At 43.6% G+C, this 12646-nt stretch overlaps 1 pseudogene; it reads left to right on the forward strand.

The window, feature by feature from the left end:
• Positions 1-12335, forward strand: part of LOC141441151 (SET domain-containing protein SmydA-8-like) — a 37914-nt pseudogene extending 25579 nt beyond the window's left edge.
• The last annotated feature ends 311 nt before the right edge of the window (positions 12336-12646 follow it).

Raw genomic sequence — 12646 nt, forward strand, 5'->3', positions numbered from 1 at the left:
ATATGTTATGTATAAGTTAATTAATGTAATTAATTTTAAAATTGCCACGCCCCAACAGGGCATCATTTTTTATAATTTTTTGTAAAAGGTGTTGCAATAAATAAATACTGAATACTGAATACTGAACCCTGTCGCAGTCAGCATTTCCCGCACTTATCAAAAAAAAATCTTGATAAAAGCAGCAGAGGCTCCCTGCGACAGGGTATGTATTACTGAGTGTCACACACAAACTCGTCCAAGTATAGTTGAACAAATGTTATTAGAATTGAGTTTTCTAGCAATACACAAATTTTTAACCAGTTTCTAATTGTGGAGATAAATATTATTAAAAATCTCCATGAGCATTGACATCATTTTATTAACCGAGTTTTATCTTTATTTCAGCAAAAGAAGCGCAGCAATCGTGAGGGGCGCGAGCGCAACAAGGAAAATGTACCGGAGCCCGAAGTGGCGGAGGAAGAGTCCGAGGAGCCCGAGCCGGCGCCCGAGCCCTGCTATGTCGTCAAGCATTCAGATATCATGGGCAGGTAAGCGTGCTCTCTGAGAGAGCCAGCAGACGAGTGACAAGTGACAAATGAGCTGATGATAATATCTGTAAAAGTGTACCTAACAGAACACACAGCTTAAACTACTTGAACTAGAGACTCCTTTGGCAGAAAAATTCTTTGTAGTGGCATAAGGGTGCTCTAAGAAGTGATTTTTTGAAATTTTCGCGGGATAGGAAAAAACAATTCATCATGGTTCTATCTCTATCTATGTTTTGTCAAACGGATAGTCCGACGAGCGTTTTTTTTTTCACATAAAGGTTAGGTTAGTATTCTTCATATGGATTTGTATGGACATGCGCTCACTACATCAACTCCTTAGCGTCACCGGATCGCCTCACTCGCGAGGTTGCCATGCGTGGACGGCGAGTGGACCACTCACCCGCACGCTTGCGATGCGGCGCTCTCCACCCGCTTCCCGCTCTTCATCCCCCTTACGCGGAAATTCGTTGACCGCGCGAGGTCCACTCGTTGTCAACTCGGCGCCCGCGCCTGGACCACCAGTCGACAACGAGTGGATGCCGAAAGTCGAGGCGGTGCTGGTCGGGTGCCGGGTGGCTCTAATGAGCCGTAACCTTGAAACTGACCGAGATTGACCCCAATCTCACCTGATGTAAAGTGGAGATGAGGCCAAAGGTTTATCTGACAGGAAAGTGATAGCGATTGAATCGCTCGTAGAATTACCCAAATGCCATATTGACTCTTTGCTTGTACGGTGTTCCAGGTACCTGGTGGCGCGCCGGGATCTGCGAGCAGGGGAGGTGATCCTGGAGGTGCCGGCGCTGGCGGTGGGACCGTGCGCGGGCTGCGGGCTCGTCTGCCTCGGCTGTTATCGTGAGCTGCCGCCCGCCGCGATCTACAAGTCAGTATGCACCAGGAATTCGTTATCATCTCTACCAAAGGGCAGAGACTCATTAAAGATAATCGCCATAAAGACGCAACTATCAACTTAATCTATGGTAAGTTTATGTAACTTGCATTGTCATCCAATTTACATAGTTGTATATGTACCAAACTTCACGTAAATCCGACTACTGGAAGTGGGTCAAAATGAACTTACATTACATGAGACAACAAACAGGGCAAGTGAAACAAAAGCTTGTAAAATGTCGACGGCTATTCAGTTAGCGGCTTCGGCTTGCAATACTATGGCGTTGTTCAATTAGGGCTACCATCATTCCAGCTATACCACTGTTGGCCACAGGCCTCCTCTCAGAATGAAAGGGATTGCGCCGTAATTCCCATGCGGGCCCAGTGCGGATCGGTAACTTCACACACACCATTGAATTGCTTTGCAGGTTTGAACTAGTTTCCTCACAATGTTAACCTTAAAAGACATAAGCGACGAATGCATCATCGGTCGCTACGTTCAGTAGCTCACTCACCACAAACTGCTGGCTCAGCATCCAACTTCTGGTTTCTCCAGATGTGACGGCTGCAAATGGCCGCTGTGCAGCAAGTCGTGTGTGGGTCGCGGGCGGTACACGGGCCACTCGCTCTACGAGTGCGCGGCGCTGCAGGCCTGCCCCCCGACTACGGTGACCTGGAGGACCTTAAGGAGTCCTATCACGCGCTCATGCCGCTCAGGTGAGCTTTTAATTAGAACGTTATGACCGGTGTAACTAGCGACTCCTAGCGCCTTCTAGTGAACAAATAGGAACTCCAACCGAGTTTTACATGACGCTATGGAAGTATCTTCCGATTTCTCTTTCTATATCGAAGTCCCCGCCTGAAGAGAATATCTCTATTGGAGCCTCCCCCACCCACACCAGGTAGACTAGACGCAGTCAAACTCAACCCCTCTTCATCATGAGCCGGAAGGCGAATATTAAACAAAAGCCAATTTCAAGAACGTCACAATGCACGACACCCTGCTACCACCGGTTGCCCACCATTCTCGTGATGTCGTCAGTCCCCGTAATACCTGCTAACTAAACACCCCTTAACTCCAGATGCTTGCTCCTCAAAACTGAAGACCCTGCGAAGTGGGCAGCGCTGTCCGCGATGGAGGCCCACAACGCCCTCCGGCGGCAGCGCGGAGACATCTGGCCCAGCAACGAGCTGCGCGTGCTCAAGCGCCTGCGCGGCTGGGGGATGCAGTTCCACGATGAAGAGGTGCATACTGTCTGCGGGATATTGGAGGTCAGAACTGCTTATCAACTTTTACTTAGCTTGAAATCAAAGTAGCAATTTATGTAAAGGTAAATCTAGCTGTTTAGTCAAATTTTACACACTTCTAGCGATCGGGATATCTTATTATAGTCCTTAGGATGTTTTGTATGGATTATTTTGAAATATTGTTCGGAATCTGATTGTCTTTGGGAAATGTGGCCAATGTAGCTTAGGGCTTGTTGGTAGCATATTATGGAGAGCCCAGTTTCAATCTTATACCGGGCACAGGGTGACTCCTAGGTCATGAACCGAAGGTTTCTAACGCATAATTGCGATATACATGTGACAAGTGGTCGAGTGCTAGAAATGAAAAAAAATGTGTTAGCCCTTTGAGACTCGAGCGGGAGGATGGACAGCTCTAGATGGGCTCCCTGTAACCGGGCCTTTACTACCTCGCGGACGTGCTCTCGAAGTCAGTGGACTTGACTTGGCATTGTATTTGTTGGTTTACCAGGTGAACGCGTTCGAGGTGGGCGGCGGCGGCGGCGGCGGCGGCGGCGGCAGCGCGCGCGCGCTGTACTCGTCAGCGTGCCTGCTGGCGCACGCGTGCACGCCGAGCACGACGCACACGGACGCCGAGCAGCGCGCCGCGCGCCCGCTCACCGTGCGCGCCGCCGTGCCGCACCGCCAGGGGGACTTGCTCTCGCTGTGCTACGCTTACACTTTGCAGGTTTACCATCAAAGCACCCTAGTCTATGCCACAATATGTCCCTCCATCATCATCATCATCAGTGTTGCCTCATCGTATCCTATGGCCAACAGTGGACATAGGCCTCTGCCATAGACCTCACGTTGCTTCGGTTGGAAGCGGCCCGCATCCACCGTATACAATACAATGACTCTTTATTGTATAGTACAGTAGAATCCGGTTATAACGACGGCCAAGGGCCTGTTGATATTACGTCGTACTAACCAGACACCGAACTAAACGAACGGATGTACTTTTATGGTGGCTCATAATAAAATATGCCTATAATAACCGTTACCCGCGACTCCGTCCGCGCAGAGCTCGTTTATCGCTGTCCCGCGGGAACTATGCAATTTTCCGGGATAAAAACTATCCTATGTCCTTCCCCGGGACCTAAACTATCGGTATACCGAAGTTCATCTGAATCAGCTCAGTGGTTTGGACGTGATGAAGTAAAAAACAAACAAACAAACAGACTTACAAACTTTCGCATTTATAATATTAGTCAAACTTACGTCGCTAAAAACAGTTGATTGTTAAATGCGAAGTCGTACTAAGAGGAGCATGCAAAAATATTTGACACGTCCTACCGGCCCTAAAAAATACTCGTAGAGCCATAAGCTAGGTCGTACCAAACAAAGAAAGAAGTTAGTGCCCATGGTAATTACCAAAAATTACATCGCGTTTGCAAATTGCCAAATTTTATGTCATTAATCCTAGCGGTTGAGGTTTCGAGATTTTATCTCGATCGCGTGGGTATATCAGGATAAAAAAAACCTTATGTGTTATTTCAGATCTCCAGCTGTTTATGTAAATATATACCAAATTCGTTTAGACGTTATAACGTGAAAGAACAAACAAACTCACAAACTCTCGCATTTATACCTATTAGTAAGATAATATAAAATTCCAAAAAATTTGGAATTGAAATAAAATAGTATTTTATGCAAATGTATCGTAATAGGGGTCCTTAAAACACGAGTGTGGGTTTATGAAACGAAGCGTAGCCGAGTTTCATAATAGGGTCACATGAGTGTTTTAAGGCCTAATTACGTACAGTTGCATACAATATTTTATCTATATCCATATTGTTACGTTCGTGGGGTGGGTTCGTGATTGAAAAGCACTTTTGACACCGATGAATAAGAGTAGGATTTATTTTCACACTGTTACTTAACTTTACAAAACACTTAAAAACAGTTCACAGTAATTTCGCACTCACTTACTAGTCGCTTTGATTCTCTTCGATGTTTATCTCTCGGTATCGTATTCGAAACTCCGCCGCAACCTCGCCCGGCTTATATACCCCCAGTGAATCGGTCCACAAAGTTCGAGAATAGTCCAGGTAGGACGTCATACCTACATCTAGAAAGTTCCAGAAACGAGTAGAGTGTTTGTCTCTTTCATGTGCTATCTCTCTCACACAGTTACTAGAATATTCCAGAAATAGGGTCATCTGTCTGTCTCTCTCACACATATAGGCTATCCTTGTTACACATCTTCTCGAATGTTCTCAGTATAGCTATCTCTTTCTAATCGTGCTATCTCTTTCACTCCTATTGAAAATTTCGTCATATACTGAAATTTACTTCAGGGGCCCATAAGGGGTCCTGAAAACGCCTGAAAACGGGTTTTCAGGTAATGGCGTCATTAGATAAAGAGTGGCCTGAAACGGACTGAAAACATGTTTCAGGCGCCTGAAAACGACGGCAACTTGGGTAAAATTTTGATAAACTTATATGTGAAGCATCCTCTGAAACGGCCTGAAACGGTATTGCAGCCTGCTGAAAACGCCTCCAAGGGGTCGAAAAACACGATCAAAGTTTAGCACCCTAACCCACCGTCGTAACAATATATTAAATCCTCTATCATGTGTTCCGCGAACCATTGAGAATGACCTGCATTAACAAGAACTAGGTAGGTATGTCTGCCCCACGAGCTGCGCCCGCTGCGCGCGCGACGACCCGCTGCTGCTGTAATGATGTATGAAATCTCATTACGATACAGCCGTGTTCATAATAGAATCCAATATCGTAATATTGGGTATTACCTATGGTTTTCAAACGCATAATTGAGGATTTACTATATGGGTGTAGATAAAATACAAAAAGATTCCAAAAAACTAATCTTAATAATATATACCATCAATTTTTCAGGGCACTCTGAAACGTCGCGAGCACATCAAGCACAGCAAATTCTTCGACTGCGTGTGCCGGCGCTGCGCCGACCCCACCGAGCTCGGAACCTTCGCCAGCGCCTTCCGCTGCCCCAAGTGCTGCGGCCGCGTCCTGTCCTCCGCGCCCCTGGACCCTGAGGCCGCTTGGCGCTGCGGCGACAACGGCTGCAGTTACAACATGCCTGCGGCTGCGGTTCAACTGTTGTTAAAGAGGTTGGTGCCATAGCTGAGTATCAGTTTCTTCCGCTGCCCCAAGTGTTTTAGCCACGTCCTGTCCTCCGCGCCCCTGGACCCTGAGGCCGCTTGGCGCTGCGGCGACAACGGCTGCAGTTACAACATGCCTGCGGCTGCGGTTCAACTGTTGTTAAAGAGGTTGGTGCCATAGCTGAGTATCAGTTTCTTCCGCTGCCCCAAGTGTTTTAGCCACGTCCTGTCCTCCGCCCCCTGGACCTGAGGCCGCTTGGCGCTGCGGCGACAACGGCTGCAGTTACAACATGCCTGCGGCTGCGGTTCAACTGTTGTTAAAGAGGTTGGTGCCATAGCTGAGTATCAGTTTCTTCCGCTGCCCCAAGTGTTTTAGCCACGTCCTGTCCTCCGCGCCCCTGGACCCTGAGGCCGCTTGGCGCTGCGGCGACAACGGCTGCAGTTACAACATGCCTGCGGCTGCGTTCAACTGTTGTTAAAGAGGTTGGTGCCATAGCTGAGTATCAGTTTCTTCCGCTGCCCCAAGTGTTTTAGCCACGTCCTGTCCTCCGCGCCCCTGGACCCTGAGGCCGCTTGGCGCTGCGGCGACAACGGCTGCAGTTACAACATGCCTGCGGCTGCGGTTCAACTGTTGTTAAAGAGGTTGGTGCCATAGCTGAGTATCAGTTTCTTCCGCTGCCCCAAGTGTTTTAGCCACGTCCTGTCCTCCGCGCCCCTGGACCCTGAGGCCGCTTGGCGCTGCGGCGACAACGGCTGCAGTTACAACATGCCTGCGGCTGCGGTTCAACTGTTGTTAAAGAGGTTGGTGCCATAGCTGAGTATCAGTTTCTTCCGCTGCCCCAAGTGTTTTAGCCACGTCCTGTCCTCCGCGCCCCTGGACCCTGAGGCCGCTTGGCGCTGCGGCGACAACGGCTGCAGTTATTGGTTAGTATAACACCTTTTGGAGCGTAAAGCCACAGGAGATTCAAGATTAAGTCCCACCTTGCTTGCGATCATAAAAGCTTTCTCTCTTTTATCCTCTTCACCGCCAGTCATCCAGTTGCGACAGTCAATGGAATGCCTCACACGTCACGGTCATTTATACACGACCAACATTCAACTCAAAATTAATCCTTCTGCAATGGAATTAAAAATCAAGTTGACTTCTTAGGCTGGTTTTTCTGTGGCCTACAGAGCACGTCACTTCGTTTGTTTTGCGGCGGGGAAGAGGTTAAATACGTTTTACAAAGTGCCTCCGTTTTTATCTTAACAGGCGGCTGTTTCGACCGGAGTTTAAATGCTGGACCTCGAGCTTCATAGCCACACCATACTTAAAACGAATTTTTCATCCATTGCAGGCTGACGGATGAGTTCGAGCAAATAGATGCCAACGACGTCCCAGGCTTCGAGACCTTCCTTCACAAGTACCGCAACGTCATCCACAGCGGGCACTACTTGCGTCTGTCGGCGCTTCACTCCCTCTCCCAGCTGTATGGGAAATCTGCGGACTATCTCATCCACGAGATGCCGGAGAGAGAGCTGCTGCGGAAGGTCGAGATTTGCCGCGAGCTGATGACGGCTTTTGATGTCATAGAGCCTGGGTATTCTAGGCTGAGAGGTGAGTTAACATTGGATTCCATCATAATCATCGTTCGAGGCTATATATATCCCACTGCTGGGCACAGGCCTCTTCTCAGAATGAGAGGGCTTGGACCATAATAACTTGGATTTAATACTCATCCTCATTCCTGTACTAATAGTGAATACTCATACTCATAAATTAAAAAGAACTGAAAAAAATCAGGATTCAGTATTCAGTACCTATTTATTTATGATTTATTTATTGCAACACTTTTTACAAAAAATATTAAATGGGGCGTTCATCAATCAAGCGAAACCAAACACGTATTGTAATTTAGACCAGTTAAAGTGAAAAACGAGAAAATAAATGATACCTACATACCAAAAAATTTGACTGACTCCACAAAAAACATATGGTTCTCTATCGTTTGCCCGAATTTCATATGCCCGAATGTATCGTTTTCTAGAATTCATTTGCCATAAAGTAATTTATTACTGAAATAGTAATTTTTTCAGAGTTGATAACCTAACCTAACCTACTGCAGTGTATGTACTGCATTATATATGATGACATTTAAAAAAAACCTGAAACAGCACGGTTCTATATGTTTTATGGCAAACGTTGGTATGGCAAGTGAAATCCGGGCAAGTAAAGGTAAACGAAAACATATTAGCTTTAATTTCAATTAATCTCGTTAAACATGTCACAGTACATTAGCGCTATTCATAAACCAATACGGTATTTGACTATTTTGTATATGTTTTATAAATTAAAAAATCACAATGCCTGTTATCGAATAGAGAAACAATTTTTAAGCTACCTTTACAAATAACAAAGTTAAAATGGTTTGAAATTCAAGATTAGACAGAGAAAGACATACTGGCATGTGACGTCACACGCCAGTACCGCCATACTTGCTGCATAGAGAAAAGCGTTTGAGAAAGAGACAGGTATACAGATTTAAATTTTCTCTTCGCTAAACACTATCTGTATATCTACTCAAATAAAAAAACAAAAGAAGTACAGATTAAATTAAATAAATAATAATAATATAATAAACAAGAAAACTTACCTAAGAAACCTTAACTAAATACAACTACTACTACTACTGTACTGTGCTGTGGTCTGTGTGCTGTGTACTGTGTGTGTGCTGTGCTGTGTGTGTACTGTGTATATACTTGTTTTCTCTGTACTGTTACTGTATTGGTGTGCATAAAGAGTTATTGTATTGTATTGTATGTAAATATAATTATCTACATGTTACTATAAAAATGAAAATTATAAAAAGAAAACCCCGTCCAAAAGATCTGCTGTGGCAGGGTTCCCATGATGCTGGCCGCATTACCCCTTTGGACCGCAAGTGCGATCCGCTGGGATAAATACGTGCCAGGTCTTGGGTCCCCAGAGGTGTCGATCAACCGGGAAGAAAGGGCCTTTATGAAACACTTCTATATTTTCAAAATAATATTAAGATATGGCAAATTAAGGAGCTGTCAAATATTGTATTTTAGCAGCGGCATTGGGGTAGACTACCCGATAGAGCTAGAGGAGCTAGAGATGGCAAGGGCGCCTTTTTCCAGTGCCCAGTGCAAAATAAGTGATGATAAGATGGCGCCTTTTGAGAGGCGTAAAAGCGGAGTAGACATTCAAGGTAGACCTTGATCAAGGGCTAGAACCGGCGCTGACTTTTAGCAATGTCTTAGGCTGCGTTTCAAAAATATTGTAGTGAAAAACAAATTTCTCGAAACACATCCCCGCACATTTTTTTTATACTCGTATTTTTTATATCAAATAGCTGGAAAACGAGTATGCGGGTCACCTGATGGTAACTGATCACCGCCGCCCATGAACACCTACAGCATTAGGACTGCGGGTGCGTTGCCGGCCTAAAAGGGGGCTAATGGGGGAGGGAGAGGAATTGGGCCTCCGGATTCCCACTCACCGTACGAAACACAGTAGCAAAAGTACTATTTCACGCCGGTATTCTGTGGGAGTGTGGTACTAACCCGGTCGAACCGGCCCATTCAGTGCAGCCAGCCAGTGGTTACAGTAAGGCTCAGACCACATAAAACATATCTGATTTAAACGCAGCCAAAAGCAGCAGGGCTACTACGAAACTCTAACTTCGTATCGTCCGTCCCTCTCGCTCTCGTAATAAATAGTATAAGTGTCAGAGGGACCGCACGACACGAACTTTGAGTTTCGGGTTTCGTAGTAGCCCTGCTGAATATCTTGACTGTATAATTTAATTGATGATTGTTTATTCGCAGGCGTGACTCTGTACGAACTGCACGCGCCGCTGATGATCCTCACGACGCGCAAGTTCGAGGCCAAAGCCATCAGCAAAGACGAGCTGCGCACGCGGCTCAAAGAGGTACGCTAATGGACAATACTGAGTGATTCTGAGGTCATGAGCAAGAGTGAAAGGGGTGATTGGGAGATATGTATGACAGGGGGCACTCCGCGATATAGGTGCGATTCTGTAAGTATCAAAACACCCCACGCCGGCGTGGGTTAACTCACTAGGGCTATGAGCACCGCCCGGCACGCACGCTCGCAGTCTCGCTCGAACTAGTCGCGCCGCGTAACGCTACCTGTAGTTGTGTGATTTTCGTGAGAATATTAGAATATCTATCATGAAATAGCGCGGTGTTTCGATTTTTGGGATGAGGAGTAGGTATATATTTCAATTGTACAGTTTGAGCGCTGAAACAGTATATGTATAGCCACACTAAACAGTACGGAAACTACATAATGTTATCTGAACATGAATTTATTTATTTAGGACTCAGCTAGAAGGTACGATCTTGTATGATTCTTGGTCAGATGCTGTACTTATTTTTGTATCGTACTGAAGATTATCATTACCATGAGAGTAAAGAGAGTCCTCAGAACGTAGATTATCAAGAAAGATAAAGTAAATAAATTGTTAGATCTTCAATTCAAAGGGATACATTTTTCCGCGTCATTTTTAAGAACGGTTTAAAATGAGATTTCTCACCGGCTTATTTCGATTTTTTACCTGACAGCTAATAACTGCAAGTTTGCAGGTGTTAGGACCTTGTGCAAGGTCCGCCCGGATTGCTACCACCATCTTGCTCGCTAATCCTGCCGTGAAACAGCAGTGCTTGCACTGTTGTGTTTCGGCGTGGAGAGTAAGACAGCCGGTGAAATTACTGGCACTTGAGGTATCCCATCTTAATCCTCTAGGCTGGCAACGCATCTGCAATCCCCCTGGTGTTGCAGGTGTCTATGGGCGGTGGTGATCTCTTATCATCCACCCACCCACTTGCTCGTTTGCCATCCAGTTGAATAAAAAAATAATTAAAAAAAAACTGCCCATTCGGTCATATTTTTGCTGAATATTTTTAAATGCCTGTTCAAACATTTCTTACGAATCATTTTTATTTAGTTTAGTGCTCATTTTTTGCTGCTGAACTTTTAAACAGTCTAATTTAATTTATAGCATAATGTCCGTAGTTTTTAAGCTTTAATGCAAGTACGAGTACGTAGGATATCTTACTTTTTAGTTGCCTAATAGAATTAGATACTTAACATTATTATAAATGTGGCTATACCCTACCAGGGTGCATAATATTGTAAGACTTATTAGAATAAGGCCTTATGTATTTTATGTTTTTAGCCAAATAAATAAATACTAAATACTAAATAAACATGTATTTTGTTATTTTGAACTTACCAATTCTACAATATACATCTGCCGTTTTAAAGCAGTGCACGCATTTATGCACGCTTTTTTTGCGCCAATGTGCTGGTAAAGTACATACCGTAGAGAAAATATTCATCAAATGTTTCCTTTCAGATCGTGGGCTACCTCTCAGAGGCAGCCCTCATCCTTGGCTTCGAGCCCTCGCAGTCCTCGGAAGGTCTCATGGCATCTGCAGCAAGAGAAGCTCTGAAGAAGATCAAGACGTGGGAGAAAATCATCGGCAAGATATCATGAAAATGATGCCGCTGAGCGCCTTGATAAATATACTGACTTTACAGTTCATGACTGGTTTTGTTGGATTTCTTGAAAGGATGAGGTTTATTGGAGAATTGTTGGTATTTTTTTGAAGTTTTTGTAAAACTCGCTAGTCGGTCGCGTTTAATAGTATTTAATTTAGTTAGTTGTGTCGATCTATGTTATGTTGTGCTAACATTGTTATTTAATGAATCGATTTGAGATAATGTTTATTATATTTCTTCACTAAATACTAAGTAACGTTATTTATAATCCATAAAAAGGCAAAAAAAATGCATTGTTTTGACAAAAATGTAGTGTAGAGTCGCTAACTCTGTTAACTATGCAATTGTGAGCCTATTACAAATTAATATTAACTGAAAAGCTCGAATGGCCACTTAAAAATGTGGGCGACTGTACTTATTATTATTTGGGGTATAAAATAAATTCATTTCCCGCCGTCTCTACACTTAGATCTTTTAAATTTTAACGTAAGCGATGGATTTATTTATTTATTATTTATATTTTAAAATGTAATATTCGACGCGCCCCGGTGGGTGTAATTTTGGCAAATGGAGGTGAAAATTGTGAACAAAGTTTAATTTTGTACCCATGCAAAGCCGGGGCAGATCGCTAGTTACATAAAAATACACGAACTTGTCGTTTGAATATTAAATTATAATTAAATAATTCAGAATAATTCTTGTTATCTTTTACTTATGTAATGTTAATTCTGTAACTTAAAAGTTAGTTATTTATGTTATAACCTTTAAATTCTAGTCTACCTTTTTAATTTTTATTGACTTACTTAATTGCCTTAAAATCTGTGATCTAAACCCTGAGCATCTATGATCTGACTTATATTTATTTATTGCCAAAGTACAAAGCTTTTTATAAATATATTGTAAAATAACTATTTTTTATGAAAACTTTTAAAATATTTTTAACATTTATTCATTCCTTTCACTAAACTAAAAAGACAATTTAATAATTATCGCGTGAATTTGTATACCATTTATGTTTTAGACACTAATTTATAAATATTAAAATATTTTTTTAACAAAGTGATTACCTTTGTTTTATTTTTATTTCTAGTTTTTAGTTTCCTCAGTCTGAAATTTAGGCTAACTGAAAGACAGGTGGCATCCCACAAATAAAGGACCAGTGTTTTTCATTTAGGCCCTAAACGAAAAACACTGGTTCATTATTTGTGGCATGCCATCTGTCTTTCAGTTTGTCTGTGTACTTTTTATTCGGGAACTATACGCTATAGATTTGTAGTACAGTAGGCCTCTTGTACACACACGGTTTATCGCCGTGAAAATCTACGCTTGTA

The sequence above is a fragment of the Choristoneura fumiferana genome, chromosome 23 (assembly GCF_025370935.1).
Source record: "Choristoneura fumiferana chromosome 23, NRCan_CFum_1, whole genome shotgun sequence".
NCBI classification, from domain to species: Eukaryota; Metazoa; Arthropoda; class Insecta; order Lepidoptera; family Tortricidae; genus Choristoneura; species Choristoneura fumiferana.